This window comes from Anolis carolinensis, chromosome 1, assembly GCF_035594765.1.
Source record: "Anolis carolinensis isolate JA03-04 chromosome 1, rAnoCar3.1.pri, whole genome shotgun sequence".
Classification (NCBI taxonomy): domain Eukaryota; kingdom Metazoa; phylum Chordata; class Lepidosauria; order Squamata; family Dactyloidae; genus Anolis; species Anolis carolinensis.
The window spans coordinates 291,885,504-291,904,495 of record NC_085841.1 but is presented as its reverse complement, the minus strand read 5'-3'; positions in this window follow the sequence as shown (position 1 = coordinate 291,904,495).

Genomic DNA, 18,992 nt, shown 5'->3' with positions numbered 1-18,992 from the left:
CACCGCAGGACGATGAGGCAGGTCACCACCGCCGGACCATGAGGCAGGTCACCACCGCAGGACGATGAGGCAGGTCACCACCGCCGGACCATGAGGCAGGTCGAAGCCGGCCGAGTGCTCCGGCCGAACTCGCAGCAGCGTTGCCAGGCCTGTCCAGGTTCTAGCCTGGTTCTGGGGGGCTTCACGCCTCAGAGCCAGCCAAAGAACTGTCGCTGGTGCTCCGCGGCTCGAGGTCTACCGCCGAGGGAGCCCTGGACGTTGCTGGGAACTGCACAGCCTGTGCAAACCCAGAAAGCCACTGGGCCACGTGCGCACACGCGAGCCAAATAGCAAGGAAATAGAGCCCCACTATTTGACTCCTTCAGGTCTGAGAGCGGGCTCCACTGCCTCAGACGCTGGTAGAGTCTTTAGGTATGCAGACTGAGCTCAGGCGGAAAAGCCGCGGCCTATACTAAACTTCCTAAACTATAAAAAACTATAGGCTGTGCAAGCTAGCTCAAGCGGAAAAACCGCTGATCTACCTCAAAACTGTGCCGTCCGCCGGACAATAAAAAGCTATAAAACTGAAACGTGCTGTCCTTTATCCGGGCGAACTGCAAATCCCTATAAGCTGTCCTATAGATATTGAACGACTGAGTCTGGATAACTTCAAAAAAGGATGTTTATTCATACAAGGTTGTAAACCTGGCGCAGATCTTAAAGTTGCAGAAAATGAAACAAATTTCTATAGGTTTTAGTCACAGAATTATCCCTGGTTCCAGAAGGCAAAAGTGATTATAAAACCACTATACCCTAATCACGCTGCCTATATTAGAAGGAGAAACTCTTTCCTTCCCTATCTTTACAGCAAAGATTAGTTCTAGAAGCGATGGAATAACTTTGCTCCTCTAACTAGATTTCCTATTCCAGATCAATATAATTCAATACTTATCTAATTTGGATAGGCTTAGATTGGCCTGGTTTTGAGGATGATTTGTCCCAGTTAGCCTTGCACAGCTCCAGCACGTTGGAAAACTATAGCCAGAATGAAGCTCCAAAATGGAGACTAGACCCTGGTAAAAAGGGCGGTCCTAAGATGTTGCACTCTTTGACCAATCACTGCAAAGAAAACTGCAGCCAGCACTTGCAGATTCCAAGCCACTTTTCCTGGGCTTTGCAGCCAGAGGCTGAAACAAGATGCAAAGGAGGGAAAACAAACAAACGACCAATAGGTAAGGTAAACCATCGTCCTGGGGGACGGAACAAGTCCTGTAGATACTTGGTTAGTGGCAAAAGAAGAGATGAGTACCAACTTGTCCAAAAATAGATATATGCAGTCATAAAAGTGACGTCACTAACAAGGCACCAGCCAAAATGTGTTAGCCCAATAAAATCTCTGACAGCCCACTCCCTTCAGACATCTTATCTATTAATGGAAAATAATCTGCTGCACTTGGGCCTAAATCTAATAGTTAGTTCTAACTAAAATAAATGTATTGATTCATTGGAACTTACATGGGTGTTGACATACCAAACATACAACAGAATCGAAGCCATAGATTTATCTTATCCTAGAAATGTTTGATTTTACCAGAACAGTAAAATGGACAATGTTGGGGCATTCCTTGGACAATATATTATGGCCTGTGATTTCCATACACTCAGGAGAGATGGTTGCCTTGGGACAGATAGCAATCTGTCCATTTCTTAGGTAGGAATCAAAAGTATTATGATATTCTAAAAAAAAAACCTGATCATATTTTCACAGGTAAGTTATTTTTCACAGGTACTTAATGAAACATCGGTGTAGATTCTGCCCTGCACCTCTGCCCCAAGTCAGATGACAATAAAATTAAAAATTGAAGGGAGTATATTTTAAAGGGAAAATTATAATGTGGTTAAATTTATTTGGTTAATGAATGACTGAAGTTATGAGCTAAGTTATGGGCAGTGAAACAGCATCTGTCTCATTCCCAGGAAATACAGCAGAAACATATTAGGCAAAGAGAGGCTGCCAGATCATGAAACAAAGAATGAGGTGTGGCCCATTGGGACGGCTCTGCCACTGTTCCAAAGAGCCTTTGTATCTGTCCCCAACCTGTCAAAAATGCCATATCCTGGAAACAACCAGCTTTGTTGTACAGAACAGGACAATGGCAGCCACTTTTCCTGTTGCCATAATGTTGTCGCTCTGCAAAACTTTAGTGGACAGAACTCTAGAACAGGCATAGGTAAACCTCAGCATTCCAGGTGATTTGGACTTCAGCTCCCACAATTCCTAACAGCCAGTAAACTGGGATTTCTGGGAGTTGAAGTCCAAAACACCTGGAGGGCCAAAGTTTCCATGCCTGCTCTAGAACCATCCAAATGCCTTATTCTGATAGGGCATTGACTCAAAAGAATGTGGGCAGAGTAGCTTGATTACATATGCTGTAGTAGCACAGGCAGTCTCCATGGCCACACCACTTGCGACTTCTTCACACAGCCATTTTGGGCCATGCTGTTGTTCTGGTAATCACTGATGAAAGGGAAGGCACTCAGGGGAGAGTTGGCACCCTATCCCCATCAGATGGAAGACAATGCATGTTGCCCTGCCACCCTTTCTCCCATCATATGGAGAGAAGGGTAGGAAAGTGCAGGTAGCTACCAAAATACACTTAGTGGTGTAGTGGCACCTTTTGGTGTTTCCCCTCCACTTTGTGTGATGACGTACAGCAGGCCCCATACTTACCGCAAAACAAAGCGAAATAAAGTGGCAAAACATGGAGAAAATGTCCCATGTGAAGAGGTCCTTGAAGTGCTTTACTTTGAAAAAGAGATTCCTGGGATGTACTAAGCGATGACAGAGAAGGCTGGTGGTTAAAGCACAGGGGAGTTGGGGGCATGGGCACAGTTCAAGTCATGGTTCCCAATGTGATTAAAATTGGTTTAATTTATTTACTATACTGGGCATGAGTCAATAAGATGATTGTTGTTGTTGTAAACCCAGAATGGAAATTAAGTAACCCTCTAGATATTGTTGGATTGCAGCTCCCATTAGCCAAAGTCAACACAGTCAATTGTGAATATTGCTGGAGTTGGAGTCCAAGAACATGTAGACGAGTTCCCAATACCTACCTATGGTCTACGTGTCTTTGTAATGAATGTAATTAACAAAACAATCCTGGATGCACAGATTCTGAAGTAAGTCAGTGTTCAGTGGGGCTGAATCCCTATGTGTCCTTAGGACTGCAGCCTTAGTCCTCCTTAAAAGGAAATATTTCTGTACACAGAGTCTAATAAAGCTCTGGAATTTGCAGCCACAAGAGGTTATCACAAAGACAAATAAGCCAGTGAGCCTTAAAGACCAGACCAGCATAAACAATAACCTTTGTGGTTATGCAACCTGAACTAATGACATAGGTAATCAAATGTCACTCTTCATAGCTTCAGTGGATTGCCTGAAGCAAGTGAGAAGAGATTTGTTTGGGGGAAAACTTTTATTTTTGCCCCATGAACAGCATTGCATAAATGTCAAGGTGCCTTCTCGGGAGTTTCCCTTTTCAGAAGCCTTAGGGATATTGGGTGAGATTCACTGCTGATCAATGATGGAATTCCAACTCTTTCTATAGATTGTAGAAAGTAATTTTACAGAGAAAGTGAACTGTGCTGTATACATAGTCTGTTCTATTACCTAGTCAGCAAGTAATGGCCTATACGGCCATTATTAGAATACTACCTTAGGTATCCTTAGGTTAGGTATTTTATAAGGATAAATATTAGAAATTGTCATTGTTTTATTTTGGATGTTATGAATGGTTATATTAGAAAATGCATAAGGATGTGGGTGAACTACAACTCCCATCATCTGTCATTGCCCCAAACTGCACCAATAGTTAAAGTTGGCCATTATGGCTATGTTTTCCAAATTTGATCCAGATCCATTGTCAGTGGAATTCACAGTGGTCTTTAGATGTGGGTGAATTATAATTCCCATTATCCAGGGTCAGTACAACCCTATTGGTCACCGGGAGAGTGGTATCTGTGTGTCATGTTTGGTTCAAATCCATTGTTGGCATGAGTCACGGGGCTCTCTGAATGTGGGAGCCATTTTGGAAATCACATAAAACATAGGTAAAGGTTTCCCCTGACATTAAGTCCAGTCATGTCTGACTCTGGGGTGTGGTGCTCATCTCCATTTCTAAGCCGAAGAGCCGGCGTTGTCCGTAGACACCTCCAAGGTCATGTGGCCGGCATGACTGCATGGAGCGCCATAAAACATACATGCATGCAAAGATATTTTCACTTTTCTTATACATATAGCTGAAACACAGGTGTGAATCAGGAAGTTCCTGGTTCAAATGTCATCCCTGTCATGCACTCACCAGGTAGCCTTAGGCAAATTACTGTCTTTCACAGTCAACCCCTATCTATAATGTGGGCTAAGGATACTGATCTGCCTATATTAAAGCACTGCTGAACAGATTATTCAGATAATATATGAAATCCTCTGAGTTGATTAACCGATAATCATACATACTTTGGAAAAAAACAAGTGTAAATTTGCCCATAGCTGCTAACAACTCAGAGAATTGCCAGCTTTCTTCCCAAAATGGATTTTTAAAAAGGCAAATTAGATGTGGGTTGTTCAAAAATTAAGATAGGACTCCATATTGATTTGGACTCAGTTCTCTACACCCTCCCCCAAAACCCTGTTTTTCCATGTTTTCCAGAGAGAAAGTTCAGAAAAAAGTCGCTTTCTATACACAGAGGGCATTATGAACAGTAAAGGACCAAAAAGTACTCTCCTCTTCTTCATGTGTTTAGTTGTGATGACTCATGGGTCATGTAGTCCCATTCCTAGTGCTGTTGTGACTGACGAAGAGGAGAACTTGGGTTTTCCTCCATTTCAGCCAGAAAGGGAACCATTTCAGCCAGAAATTGAGCCTTTGCACCTGCAGGAGGCTTGTCTTCCAGAAATCTCCCAAACAAGCCCGGAGTCGAGTTCTCCCCCTTTTTCTCCCCCTTTTTCGCGCCGTAATTACATTCTCCAGCAGAAAGGAGTGCAACAGGCTAATCGCAGGAGTTTGAGAATAGCAGCAAAGCATTCAGATGATTAAAGCCTGTTCCCATGAGAAATTTTAGGGAGTCATACATCTGGACACAGAGATTGACTTTCGTTTCTGGTTCCCCAGAGAAGTGTTCTCTGGTGGGGAAAACAAGGCCTATTTAGGTTCCTTGCTCCCGGAGGGATCTTGCGGAGTCAATTTCGTCAGCAACTGGAGTAGTGTGTGTGGACAGCTACTCCGCTTCCAAGCCTTTGTTCCTGATTCAAGCCTTCGTTTTCCAGCCTTGTTCCTCCACGGATTTTGCCTTGCTTTCCAAGACCCAGCCTTGCCTTGTTTCCCGGATTTTGCCAAGTAAATACCACGGATCTTGTCCTTGCTCCTCGTTCCTTGCTGCCTTGTATCCAAGCCTTGTTTTTCCAAGAATCAAGTTACTTCCTAGCCTCGTTCAAGTTCATGGACTAAAAGACCTTGTCATCTCCCCTCACTTTGCCTGGCAAAGTGAGTGTTTCGGTTATTGGATTACAACGTTGGACCTTAATATTTCATATTGGACATTGCTTCTTTGGACTAATTTTGACCTTTCCTGAAAGGTCTACTCCTGGACTAATTCATACGCTTGCTTTTATTAACTTTACATATTTCTTTAATAAAGATATTAGATAGATTCTGGCCTCTGTGCATGGTTATTGGTGCTCTGCTGCCTGGGTCCTGACAGTTTGACTCCGCCACCCTAAGCACCAATTAACCTAGGCCAGAATGTCTACCGGAGCCGGGCCGGGAGGCCAACCGATCAGCTACACCATCGACAAGGATGAGGTGGACCGGATCCGTGATAAGCTCAATGCGCAGGATGGGGAAATAAAGGGTTTGAAGGAACGCGGAATCCGTCTCCCGGCCATGGCGTTGCCAACCAAGTTTTCTGGAGAAGCTTCTAAGGTTCATGTTTTCCGTCGTCAATGCCAGGCTTATCTAGAGGCCCGTGCTGCCGAGTTTCCCCAAGAAGACATCAAGGTGGCGTGGGTTTACAGTCTCCTAGACGGGCCAGCGGCCAACTGGGCGACGGCACTGTTCGACCAAGCCTCCCCACATCTAAGGTCAGCGCAACACTTCTTGGACCACCTTAAGGAGACCTGGGGAATCGAGGACAATTTGGAGGCAGCCGGCCACAAACTCCGGCGCCTCTCCCAAGGAGACAGACCCTTGTCCCAGTACATAGCCGAGTTCCGAGTGCTGGCCCACAACACTGGATGGAACGATGTAGCCCTTAGAGGACAATTTCGGGAGGGCCTTAACATTGAGATGCTGGAAGAAATCTCCAAGGTGGATCCTCCCCACTCTCTTGAAGCACTCATTGATCAATGTTTACGAGCTGAAGTCATGCTTGCCAACAGAAAACAATGGGTCCGAGGCCAGAGCGGTAGAGCTGGGGTGAAACCTCCCGCTCCCACCGGCGTCCAGCCGCGTCCAGTATGGAGACCCCCGCCACCAGCCCCATACCCCAGAGGGAGCGAGGAGGTGCCGATGCAGTTGGGCAATGTGCGTCCCAGATTAGATGCCGCCGAGAAGGCCCGCCGCCAACGCCTAAATCTCTGTTGGTACTGCGGAAACGGGGGCCACTTCGCCAGAGAATGCCCAGCCAAAGGGAAGCCCGCCGCCCGTCTGGCGGCGGCGTCCTCCACGGAGACGAAGACGTCTGAGGCGGCTGGCGCACAGCCGGCGGGGGAAGCCAGCGACCGGGCGTAGAGAGGCTCGCCAACCCGGTCAAAAAACCCACTCAAGAGCCGCCAACCGGGGTCCTGTTCCTTCTAGTGGTCACCTTGTGGTCAGCAAAAAAAGGACCCGTCATGATCCATGCCATGATAGACTCCGGAGCCACCAACAATTTCATTGATAGAGAGTATGCCGACTCTCTGGGATTACAATATCATGATTTCAAGAATGCCCGTGTGGTGCAAGCTATCGATGGCCGCCCCCTCAAGACGGGTCCTGTAAGTCAGTGGTCGGAACCCACCAGAATGTGGATAAGGGAACATATGGAAGAGATTTCCTTCTTTGTTACCGAGGTTCCCCATTTCCCTGTGATTTTGGGTATTCCATGGCTGACACTTCACGACCCAAGCATCTCCTGGTCCAACAGAGAACTGCAGTTTGCTTCAAAATATTGCCAAAACCATTGCCTTGTAGCTAAGATCTGCCATACCACAGACACTGAACCCATTATCACCTTGCCCAAGAAGTACTCAGAATATTGGGATGTATTCAATGAAAAAGAGGCCGAGAGATTACCCCCACATAGACCTTATGACTGTGCCATTGACTTGGTGGAGGGGGCCCCGATCCCGCGAGGACATCTCTACTCCCTGACTGAACCGGAGCAAGAAGCTCTCAGGGAGTTCATAGAGTCAAACCTTCGCAAGGGATTCATCAGACCCTCTCAATCCCCAGCCGCTTCCCCAGTGATGTTTGTGAAAAAGAAGTCAGGGGAATTACGACTGGTGGTGGACTATAGAGCATTGAACAATATCACTAAGCGGAACAGCTATCCCCTGCCCTTAATCTCGGACCTACTAGACCGACTTCGAGGAGCCAAGGTCTACACCAAGCTGGATCTTCGGGGAGCGTATAATCTAGTTCGCATCAGAGAAGGGGACGAGTGGAAGACCGCCTTCCAGACTAAATTCGGATTATTCGAGTCCCGAGTTATGAATTATGGATTATGTGGAGCTCCCGCAACGTTCCAGCATTTTGTCAATGACATCTTTCAGGATTATCTAGATCGGTTCTTGATCATCTACCTGGACGATATTTTGGTGTTTTCTAGATCACAATCAGAACATGAGAACCACGTCAGAATGGTGTTACAACGATTGCGGGATCATGGACTTTATGCCAAGCTGGAAAAATGTGCTTTTGATCTACAGGAGGTAGATTTCCTGGGGTACCGCGTCTCGCCACTAGGGCTCTCCATGGACCCGGCAAAAGTTTCAGCAGTATTGGAATGGCGGGCGCCAACCAACAAAAAAGAGGTGCAACGATTCTTGGGGTTCGCGAACTATTACCGCAAGTTCATTCCAGATTTTGCCCGCTGGTCTGACCCAATCACCAGCTGCATCCGTGGGAAACAGCCCTTCCGCTGGACAGATCAAGCAGAGAAAGGGTTCCAGCAACTAAAGAAATTATTCACGTCCCAGCCAATCCTTCAGCACCCAGATCCTGAAACCCCTTTTGTTGTGCAGGCGGACGCCTCCGATGTAACAATTGGGGCTGTACTCCTACAACCGGTGGGAGATCATCTTCATCCTTGTGCCTTTTATTCCCGTCAATTGACCGCACCAGAGAGAAACTACACCATTTGGGAAAAGGAACTATTGGCCATAAAGGCAGCCTTTGAAACTTGGAGACATTGGTTAGAAGGGGCCAAATTTCCCATTGAAGTCCATACTGATCATCGGAATCTAGAGCATCTAAGAACTGCCCGCAAGCTAAATCAGAGACAACAACGCTGGGCTTTATTCTTTGAACGTTTTAACTTCCAAATTCATTATGTAACCCCAGCCCAGACCAAGCAAGCAGATGCTCTGTCACGGAAACCGGAATACGCTGCAGGACGCAAGGAGACCTTTGAGTCCCAGCTGCTACAACCCGGGAACTTTGCCACGCTCACAGTGGGGAACACCAAATCCACTCCCATTGAATCAACTCTGTCAGGCTCACTTCAAAGGATCAGTCTGAACGCAGATCAAAGATAGCTGCTCTCAAATTCAATCTTTATTGAAGAATACATGACTTTGGAAAAGTCGAGAATGACCTAATGTTTACATACATCTAATTTTATCACTTCTGATGCAACGTAATATCACACGCAAATATCATCATCAAGCCCCACCTTCTGGATCACATTTCTACCATGATTTCTATTCCCACACACTACAGCAATTATAATTGTTTATACTTTCAACTCTGAGTTCCCAGGCTCATTTTATCTTCTCCCGCCAGGTGCTTGCAGGGTTGTTTTATGTTATGAAGTCAGATTCAGGGCTTGGAAATTCAGCCCTGGGATCTGGCTCCATGACATGGCGCCCTCGTTCTCTTCGTCCTCCTCTTCGGTTCTTCTTTCATCATAGTTCTGAAACAAATCAAACAATAACTCTATGTGTCCATTTTGTCCAAAGTCCCCATATACTTTTTCAGTAAGCTGCGATGGAATACTGGGTGTATTTTCCCTAAACTTTTTGGCAATGCCAACTGGAAAGTCACTTCATTGATAACACCCTGTATTCTGAATGGTCCAATATATTTGGGGCCCAGTTTTCTTGAAGGTAGCCCCAATTTGATGTTTTGGGTACTTAACCACACTAGATCTCCTTTATTTAATTTATCGCCTTCCACCCTCTTTCTGTCTGCGAACGCTTTATACTTTTTGTGTGCTTCCTTTAAGGATGCAGTCACTTGACTCCAACATTCTAGCATTTGCGTTTTCCACTTCCCTGCCTCTGTTTCCTCATTTTCTGTCCACCTTGGCAACTGGGGTAAAGGCTGTATTTCATACCCGTAAACTACTTCAAAGGGGGTTTTATTTGTTGCTGAATGTATAGTTGAATTAAAGGCTAGTTCCGCAAAAGCCAACCACCTAGACCAGTCATTTTGTCTCAAGTTAGAGTACATTCGAAGGAACTGCCCAAGCGTTTGCTGAGTACGTTCTACCGCCCCGTTTGTCATGGGGTGAAAAGCAGAACTTAGACTCCTTTCTGCTCCTAGCATTTCCAAGAATTTTTCCCAAAATTTTGCTGTGAACTGTACTCCTCTGTCACTGACTACTCTACTGGGACATCCATGTAGTTTGTAAATATGATTTATGTACAATTCAGCTAGTTTCTCAGCCGATGGTAGTTTCGTCAGCGCTATAAAGTGAGCCTGTTTAGAAAACAGGTCTAATACTGTCCAAATATAACGATGTCCTTTGCTCACCGGCAGTTCTCCCACAAAGTCCATAGCTACACATTCCCAAGGTCTGGTAGGTTCCGCTACTGTTTGTAACAATCCCATAGGCTTCCCTCCTCCCGATTTATTTCTGGCACAATCATCACATTGAACAACATGATTCTTTATGTCCTTCCTCATTCCTGGCCACCAACAATGTTTTACTATTGCCTTTGTTGTTTTTGTAATTCCTGTATGACCAGCGCTCTGGTTGTTGTGAAAACGATGCAGAATCTTAATCCTTAATATTGCTGGGATATACAGTTTCTTGTTTACAAACCAAAATCCCCCCTTCTGTTCCCCCTTTTCTGCGTTGGACGCGATCCATTGATCTCCTTCATAAGACTGTTTAAGTTCATTTCCCCAGTTTCCTTTCCCGCCGAGTTCAACAAAAGCCATGTCCTCCTTTTGGGTTTGTGCTCTTGTCCTGACAGCTAAGCCCCATTGTTTGTCAGAGAATATTGTCCCCTCTTTTGCTGTGGTTATGCCTTCGTGTTGAGGCATGCGTGAAAGAGCATCTGCCAAGACGTTCTGCTTCCCTTGAAAAAACTTTAATTGGAAATCGAACCTGCTGAAGTATTGCGCCCATCTAATTTGTTTGGGGGACAATTTTCTAGGAGACTTTAAATACTGTAGGTTCTTATGGTCAGACCAAATTTCAAATGGGATTCCGCTTCCTTCGAGGAAGTGTCGCCAGCATTCTAAGGCTTTTAATATGGCTAATGCCTCTTTTTCCCATATTGGCCAACTTTTTTCAGTTTCGCTGAACTTCCGTGACAAATATCCACAGGGTTTTAAGTTCCCATTTTGATCTTTTTGCAATAGTACTGCCCCATACGCACAGTCTGAGGCATCGCAATGGATTATGAAAGGGCTCCTGATATCGGGGTGTTTTAGGATGGGTCCTTCAGTGAAGCATTCTTTTAAGGTTTCGAATGCCTTTTGGCATTCTGGCGTCCAACTCAGTTTGGCGCCAGGAGCTTTCACTTTTGCTGTCTCCCCTTTCCCTTTTGTTTTTAAAAGTTCTGTAAGGGGTGCGGTTATTTGCGCGAAACCTTTTATGAAGGGTCTGTAAAAATTTGCAAACCCCAGAAATGATTGTAATTGCCTCCTTGTTTGAGGCACTCCCCATTCTTTCACATCTGCTACTTTAGCTGGATCCATAGCTAACCCTTCTGGAGATATCCGATACCCCAGAAAGTCAATTTGAGTTTTATTGAATTCACATTTGGACAGTTTTGCGTACAGCTTTGCTTCTCTTAGTCTCTGCAAAACTTCCCGGACCAATTTTACGTGCTTTTCCTTATCTTCAGTTACAATCAAGATATCATCAAGAAATATGAATACCCCTCTGTACAATAACGGGTGTAGTATTTCATTTATAAGCTGCATAAAGCATCCGCCTCCGTTTTTTAACCCGAAAGGCAAAATTTCGTATTCAAAATGGCCGAATGCGCAGGAAAATGCAGTTTTCCAAGTATCCTCCGGTTTGATCCTTAATTTATGATACGCTTCAATTAAATCCAGTTTAGTAAATATGCTCCCTTTCTTCAATACGGTAATTAAATCCTTGACTAAGGGCATAGGGTATTTATTGTCCTTAGTAATTGCGTTTAAATTTCGATAATCAATGCACAATCTTAGGGAGTTGTCTTTCTTTCTCCTAAATAACACTGGGGCCCCGAGAGGAGAATTGGATGGCTTAATGAAGCCTCGCGCCAGGTTTTTATCAATGTATTTCCTTAATTCCTCCTTCTCCTGCACAGACATGGGATACACTTTTGGTTTGGGTAAGTTTGCTCCTGGGGTTATTTCAATTTCTACTTCTATATTCCTTTTGGGAGGCAATTTACTGGCCTCTTTCTGATTGAAAACATCCACAAAGTCCCTGTATTCAGGTGGCAATAGCTGTGGGTCTATTTCCCCTGCTTCATCTTCCTCGTCCTCCTCTTCTGCAATTTTGCTTATCTCCCATTGCATCTGCTGTTCTTTGAATGCTAGGCTTTTTCCTCTCCAATCTACTTCAGGATTTGCCTGTTCGAGCCATGGTATCCCTAATATTACGTGGTATGTGGCAATAGGGGCTATCACAAAGGATATTCTTCCTTCCCATTTGCCTATTTTACATGGGATTCCTCGTATTTCCTTTGTAGATACTTCCCCAGCAGCGACTGATCCATCTAGCTGCGAAAATGCAATTGGGGAGTCAAGCGCCATCTGCTGGCATTTCAGCGCTCCTGCTAACTCCGGGGTTATAATATTTCTAGAACACCCACAATCCACAAATGCCTTGCAGGTGGCCCGATTTTCTAGCCCTGAGAGGCAGATGGGCACTACTATCATGCGGTTGTCCCGACTCACCAGTTTTTCTGAAGATTCTGGGGCCTGCACCTCCTCTTCCGCGCGCCTCCCGGTTGCTGGCTTGGGCTTTGGGGCTTTTGGCGGCTCCCCCTTCCGGGCCCAGCATTCTGCTGCTCGATGGCCCGTCTTCCCACATACAAAGCATCCCGGTTTAGGTTTGTTGTCGTCTCCTCTGGAGGGAATCCCCGGCCTCCCTCCGGGTCTTTCCTGCTTCCTCGTTTCTCCTCGACCCCTCGCCACCGGTCTTTGCTGGCCGCTGCCGCTCCTGAAGCGCTTTACTTGGGCCAGGGTGGATTCGACGCGCCCCGCTAGTTGAATCCATCCCTGGAGCGTTTCGGGGTCGTCTCTGTGCGCTGCCCAGCTGAAAATCTCGGGGCGCAGTCCCTCTTTAAATAACTCCACTTTGGTCACTTCAGACCATTCTGGTACCCTTTCCGCGAGGTGAAGGAATTCCTCTGCGTACTCGGGCACTGTTTTGTCCCTCTGCTTTATTCCTTTCAGCTGGTCTCGAGCCCTCAATTGCTCTAGCCGGTCTCTGAACCGGTTTTCCAGTGCGGCGAGGAAGCGGGGCACTGACCTCAGGCATGGGTCGCGTCTGGCATGAAGCTGCACATACCAGCTGGCTGCTCCTCGCTTTAGTGTGTTGCCGATGGCTCGAACCCTGCTTGCCTCGGAGGGGAATGTGTGTGCATTGTCTTCCATGTATCCTCTGATGCTAATTAGAAAAAAGTTCAGTTCATCTGATTCCCCTCCGTATTCTAGTTTGAGATCTTCCCTTCTAGGCATCCATTCTGCAGCCCGTTGATGCTGTCTGGGAGGCATGGGGAAGGGTTGCATCAGGTTTCCTCGGGCGGCTCCTTGGAACACGCCGCGCCCCACTCCGGTGGTCATTCTGCGCGGCTCCCGAAAGTCTGCCGCCGCTGTCGGCTCTTCCGCCCATCCGCATACTGGCCTTGCTGTAGCCCCCTCATCTCGCCTTTCCTCGTCGTACGGCACATCCTCCTCCTCTTCCTGGATCCCCCGCTCCTCTCCGCCTTCGTCTGCCAATCCACTGGACCCGATCCCTGGCCCCAGTGGCCTTTCCACCCCGACGCCCATTCGGGGGGTTGGGAGCTCTGTTGGAGATGGCGGCCTCAGAGTTCCCAGGGCTCGCTGACGCTCCACTTCTCGCGCCATTCTGTCCCGGAACTCCAGCTCCCGCCAGTATTCCTCATCTCCCTCGTCCCTTGCCGCCACGGGACTCTGCGTTGACGCTCGCTGGCCCCTCTGGCTCCAATCTCCTTCTTTACTTGGTTCTCTCTCGGCGCCATATCGGCTGGGCTCCTTTTGGAGATTCTCTTCCAATAATGGCACCAATCTCCCCACGGTTTCCGACAGCCTGGATAAATTAGTTTCCAGGATGGATAACCGCAGGGCCACGGTCTCCGGCATACTTCCTCCAGATCCCCAACTGGTTTCTGCAGCCGCAGAGACGCCTCTTCCTCCCCTGGGAATTCTCTGGGTCACGCCGTTCGGCCTGGGGTATCCCGTAGAGGAAGCTATGGCTTGCAGCGTTTCTTCTCTCCTCGACCGGGCCCCTTGCAAAGGCCTCTCTGCCCCATTTGGGCTTTGATCTCCTTCTTCACTCATTATCACTTCACTGCGAATTCCGCAGGAGGGTGAGAAATGGATTCTCGACTTTAATGTCAGGCTCACTTCAAAGGATCAGTCTGAACGCAGATCAAAGATAGCTGCTCTCAAATTCAATCTTTATTGAAGAATACATGACTTTGGAAAAGTCGAGAATGACCTAATGTTTACATACATCTAATTTTATCACTTCTGATGCAACGTAATATCACACGCAAATATCATCATCAAGCCCCACCTTCTGGATCACATTTCTACCATGATTTCTATTCCCACACACTACAGCAATTATAATTGTTTATACTTTCAACTCTGAGTTCCCAGGCTCATTTTATCTTCTCCCGCCAGGTGCTTGCAGGGTTGTTTTATGTTATGAAGTCAGATTCAGGGCTTGGAAATTCAGCCCTGGGATCTGGCTCCATGACACAACTCCCTCTACTCCAGGGCCCCTTTGTGCTCAAGAAATCAGGGCTAGTCAGCAAGCAGATGCCTGGACGCAGGACCAACTTCGCCAAGGACTACATTTTCCCTTTTCGCTTAAGGATGGGCTGCTTTGCTATAGAAATCATGTTTACATCCCCCCAGGACCGGGTAGGGAAAAGGCACTTCGTTTGTGTCATGACTGCAAGCCAGCAGGGCATTTCGGGCTATTCAAAACTATGCATTTGATCCTAAGAGATTTCTGGTGGCCCAAGATCCGCAAGGATGTAGAAAAATATATCAACACCTGCCCAGTATGCCAGCGCTCCAAGACAAGAAGGGAAAAGCCCTCAGGGCTTCTGCATCCCCTTCCTACCCCATCTCGCCCATGGGAAATAATCTCTGCGGATTTTATAACTGATCTACCACCTTCCTGTGGATTCACCACGATCCTAGTGGTGGTGGACCTTTTCACCAAGTTAGCCCATTTTATTCCCTGCGAAGGCCTTCCCACGGCCAAAGAGACTGCAGATCTATTTCTCCAACATGTTTTCAGATTGCATGGATTGCCCAAGAGTTTGGTCACTGACCGTGGGTCCCAATTCACCTCTCGCTTCTGGAAGGCACTACAAAAACTATTGGGCATAGACTCTCGTTTATCTTCGGCTCATCATCCTCAAACAGATGGGCAAACTGAGCGCACCAATGCCACTTTGGAACAGTACCTTCGCTGTTATGTAAACTACCAACAGGACAATTGGGCTTCCCTGTTACCACTGTCGGAGTTTGCCTACAATAATGGGGTCCAGGCTTCAATTAAGGAAACCCCGTTCTTTGCAAACTATGGCTTCCATCCACGTTTCTTTCCTCCTGTCATTGAAACCTCAGAAGTTCCCGCAGCAGAGGACTGGCTGCAGGAACTCACAGCAGTGCAGCAACTTTTGCTCCAGCAACTGGACCAAGCCAAGGAGGACTATAAACGCCACGCTGACAAGCATCGCCAGCCGGGCCCCGAAATCAAGGTAGGAGACCGGGTTCTTCTGTCCACTCGCTTTTTGCCCTCCCACCGTCCCTGCCGGAAGCTAGATGCCCGTTTCATTGGTCCCTATCCAGTGGTGGCGCAACTTAACCCCGTGACTTTCAAACTCTAACTTCCGCGCTCTATGCGCATTCATCCAGTGTTCCATCGCTCCCTGCTCCTTCCGGCGGATGGTGTGCGCCCTGATGCAGACCGGTTGGCCCCCGCCCCTGTTCTGGTGGACGGAGAAGAAGAGTTCGAGGTTCAGGACATTTTGGATTCTCGCTTTCACCGCCGCCGCCTACAATATCTCATTGACTGGGTGGGTTTTGGCCCCGAAGAGCGCTCTTGGGAAGACGCTTCCACGGTTCATGCTCCTGATCTAACCCGCCGCTTCCATCAGACCTATCCCGCCAAACCGCGGCCTCGCGCCTCGGGGAGAGAGTCCCAGTTTGAGAGGGGGCTTGAGGAGGGGGATAGTGTGATGACTCATGGGTCATGTAGTCCCATTCCTAGTGCTGTTGTGACTGACGAAGAGGAGAACTTGGGTTTTCCTCCATTTCAGCCAGAAAGGGAACCATTTCAGCCAGAAATTGAGCCTTTGCACCTGCAGGAGGCTTGTCTTCCAGAAATCTCCCAAACAAGCCCGGAGTCGAGTTCTCCCCCTTTTTCTCCCCCTTTTTCGCGCCGTAATTACATTCTCCAGCAGAAAGGAGTGCAACAGGCTAATCGCAGGAGTTTGAGAATAGCAGCAAAGCATTCAGATGATTAAAGCCTGTTCCCATGAGAAATTTTAGGGAGTCATACATCTGGACACAGAGATTGACTTTCGTTTCTGGTTCCCCAGAGAAGTGTTCTCTGGTGGGGAAAACAAGGCCTATTTAGGTTCCTTGCTCCCGGAGGGATCTTGCGGAGTCAATTTCGTCAGCAACTGGAGTAGTGTGTGTGGACAGCTACTCCGCTTCCAAGCCTTTGTTCCTGATTCAAGCCTTCGTTTTCCAGCCTTGTTCCTCCACGGATTTTGCCTTGCTTTCCAAGACCCAGCCTTGCCTTGTTTCCTGGATTTTGCCAAGTAAATACCACGGATCTTGTCCTTGCTCCTCGTTCCTTGCTGCCTTGTATCCAAGCCTTGTTTTTCCAAGAATCAAGTTACTTCCTAGCCTCGTTCAAGTTCATGGACTAAAAGACCTTGTCATCTCCCCTCACTTTGCCTGGCAAAGTGAGTGTTTCGGTTATTGGATTACAACGTTGGACCTTAATATTTCATATTGGACATTGCTTCTTTGGACTAATTTTGACCTTTCCTGAAAGGTCTACTCTTGGACTAATTCATACGCTTGCTTTTATTAACTTTACATATTTCTTTAATAAAGATATTAGATAGATTCTGGCCTCTGTGCATGGTTATTGGTGCTCTGCTGCCTGGGTCCTGACATTAGTTGACATACTTTCATCCTACCTACAGAGTTCTACTAACCTCTTTAGTAACTGCAAAGCCTTTACTGCTCATCGAGAAGATTGCAACCCTTGAAGTGAGTTTGGAATCACTACTAAGAATATGTTCAACCTCTTACAGACCTCTTACAGAGGGCAGACCTGCTGCATGGCGCTGCCACGGCAACACAGGAGGCTTCCTGTGTTGCTATAGAATCAATGGGGGGACACCACACACTCCACTCATGCTCGAGGATTCCCTCATTTGATTGCCTTCACCTGGATCCGGGCGGTGAGGGGCATGGGGTACTGCATTCCGCACACACCTGAAGAAAGAGAGCAATGCCAGCAGCCGTATGACAAGGTCACACATATGGGCAACAGTGGTGGATCTCCCCAGGACATGGACATAATGTCAAAAAATGAAAACAAAGCCAGAGTCCACTTCTGATTTTGAAATTCTGGTGTTTTAAAAGAATATTAAACAGTATGATGGGGAGTGCCATTCAAAGACATAACCATGCTAATCCTGTTTCAGCATAAAATGATATGAAGGATTCCTGTAGCACCTTTAGGATTAACTGAGGAAAATATTTTTCTGACATGGACTCCAGTCCATTTCCTCAAATGCCAATGTGGACCTCAAAGTGTCCCACATCCCTTTAATTGGGATCTTGTATTGTATTGCATCTTCCACCCACCTATATTATTCCCATGTTCCCTGTATACATCTGTTAAAGTTCACTGAAGTCCATAAAGACTTATGCAAGAAAACTATTTTTCTATATTAATCGCAAAGGCACTGTTGTAGCCCAGCAGCAGTCATAGGTAAGGGCTGATGGGTTCACTGATGACTTAGGGTCAAATGGGATTAGGGTCAAATAGGCAGGTCTTGGGATTCATTCTGATGCAGAGCCAGAAAGTGAAATTGCTTTAGGCAGAGAAAGGGGCACAGGTGGGACTGAGAATGTAATTGTCTCTGAACCTCAAGGCTTTCAAGGCCAGTCACAGGAGTTGGAATCATCCTCTCCAAATAAGGAGTCTAGCGAAGACAAATTGACAAGAAATTCCCATAACGCACCTGCTGATATTGACCTAAGCCAGGAGGATCACCTGAAATTTGAGCAGATAGCCAGCTTCGTAGGTCAACATGCTTTCATGGGAAGCAAAATTTTCAGGGTAGACATAATGCTTTCAAGTCTGCATTAGGAGCTAACAGGCACTCTGCTCTTCATTCAGGCAACGTGGCTTTCAAGTTACAGCCAGGCCTGGGTTCTCTAGTTCTTGTCTTAGTTTTGGAATTCAAGTATTTTCGGAGTTTTTCCATGTTCATGTTGTGTATCCTTGTTCACGTTTTGCTTATGGACGTTTCCTTTTGGATTTTGGGATTATTATTGAACTGCCTTGCTTTTGGATTTACAAGAGAGATTTGATTGCTAACTTTTTGGATTCTTCACCTTTTTTCCTTATCCCTGCTTTTTACTATATATCTTTTGTGTGTTTTTACAGTAAACTGTTGGCCTTTACTCTGGACTCTTGTGTGATGCTCTGGTCATAAGTGGCTTCAGATCTGGAGTGCAACAGGTGCTATACAATTTCTTTGCATCTTTTTAATGTGAAGAAGGAGCTGCACTCTATCTTTAAAAAATGGATTGCAGCTCCTGGACACTTCCACTTTTTCATGGCCAGAGAAGGGGCATCTGGATAGTTTGGAAAGGATTGAGAGCCAAGTAAACAGTTGGTGGGAACACATGTGGCCCATAATTATATTTTTCTCGGCTATAGGTACTTAGTCACCTTTTAACAATGTAGTGACCTTATTCATGCCTTCTTTTCTGCCACAACTCTGTGGAAAGCAGCATCCACACACACGTATTACTGTAATGGAAAGAATCTACCAGGATGCTGGTGTAAGGAAGACCCTTAAAATGTTTTTTCCTGTGCATGTTGAAAAGTTACCAGTGAACTTTGCTTTCACTCTATGCAGTGCAGCAAATGAGTTTACAAAAGATTAGGTGGCAGGATCTGTGTGGCTTGGCTGATAAACCTGGCTGATAAACCTGAAAGGGTTCTGTACAAACAACAATCCCTAGTAAAACATTCTGCTCAAACTAGACTGAAAC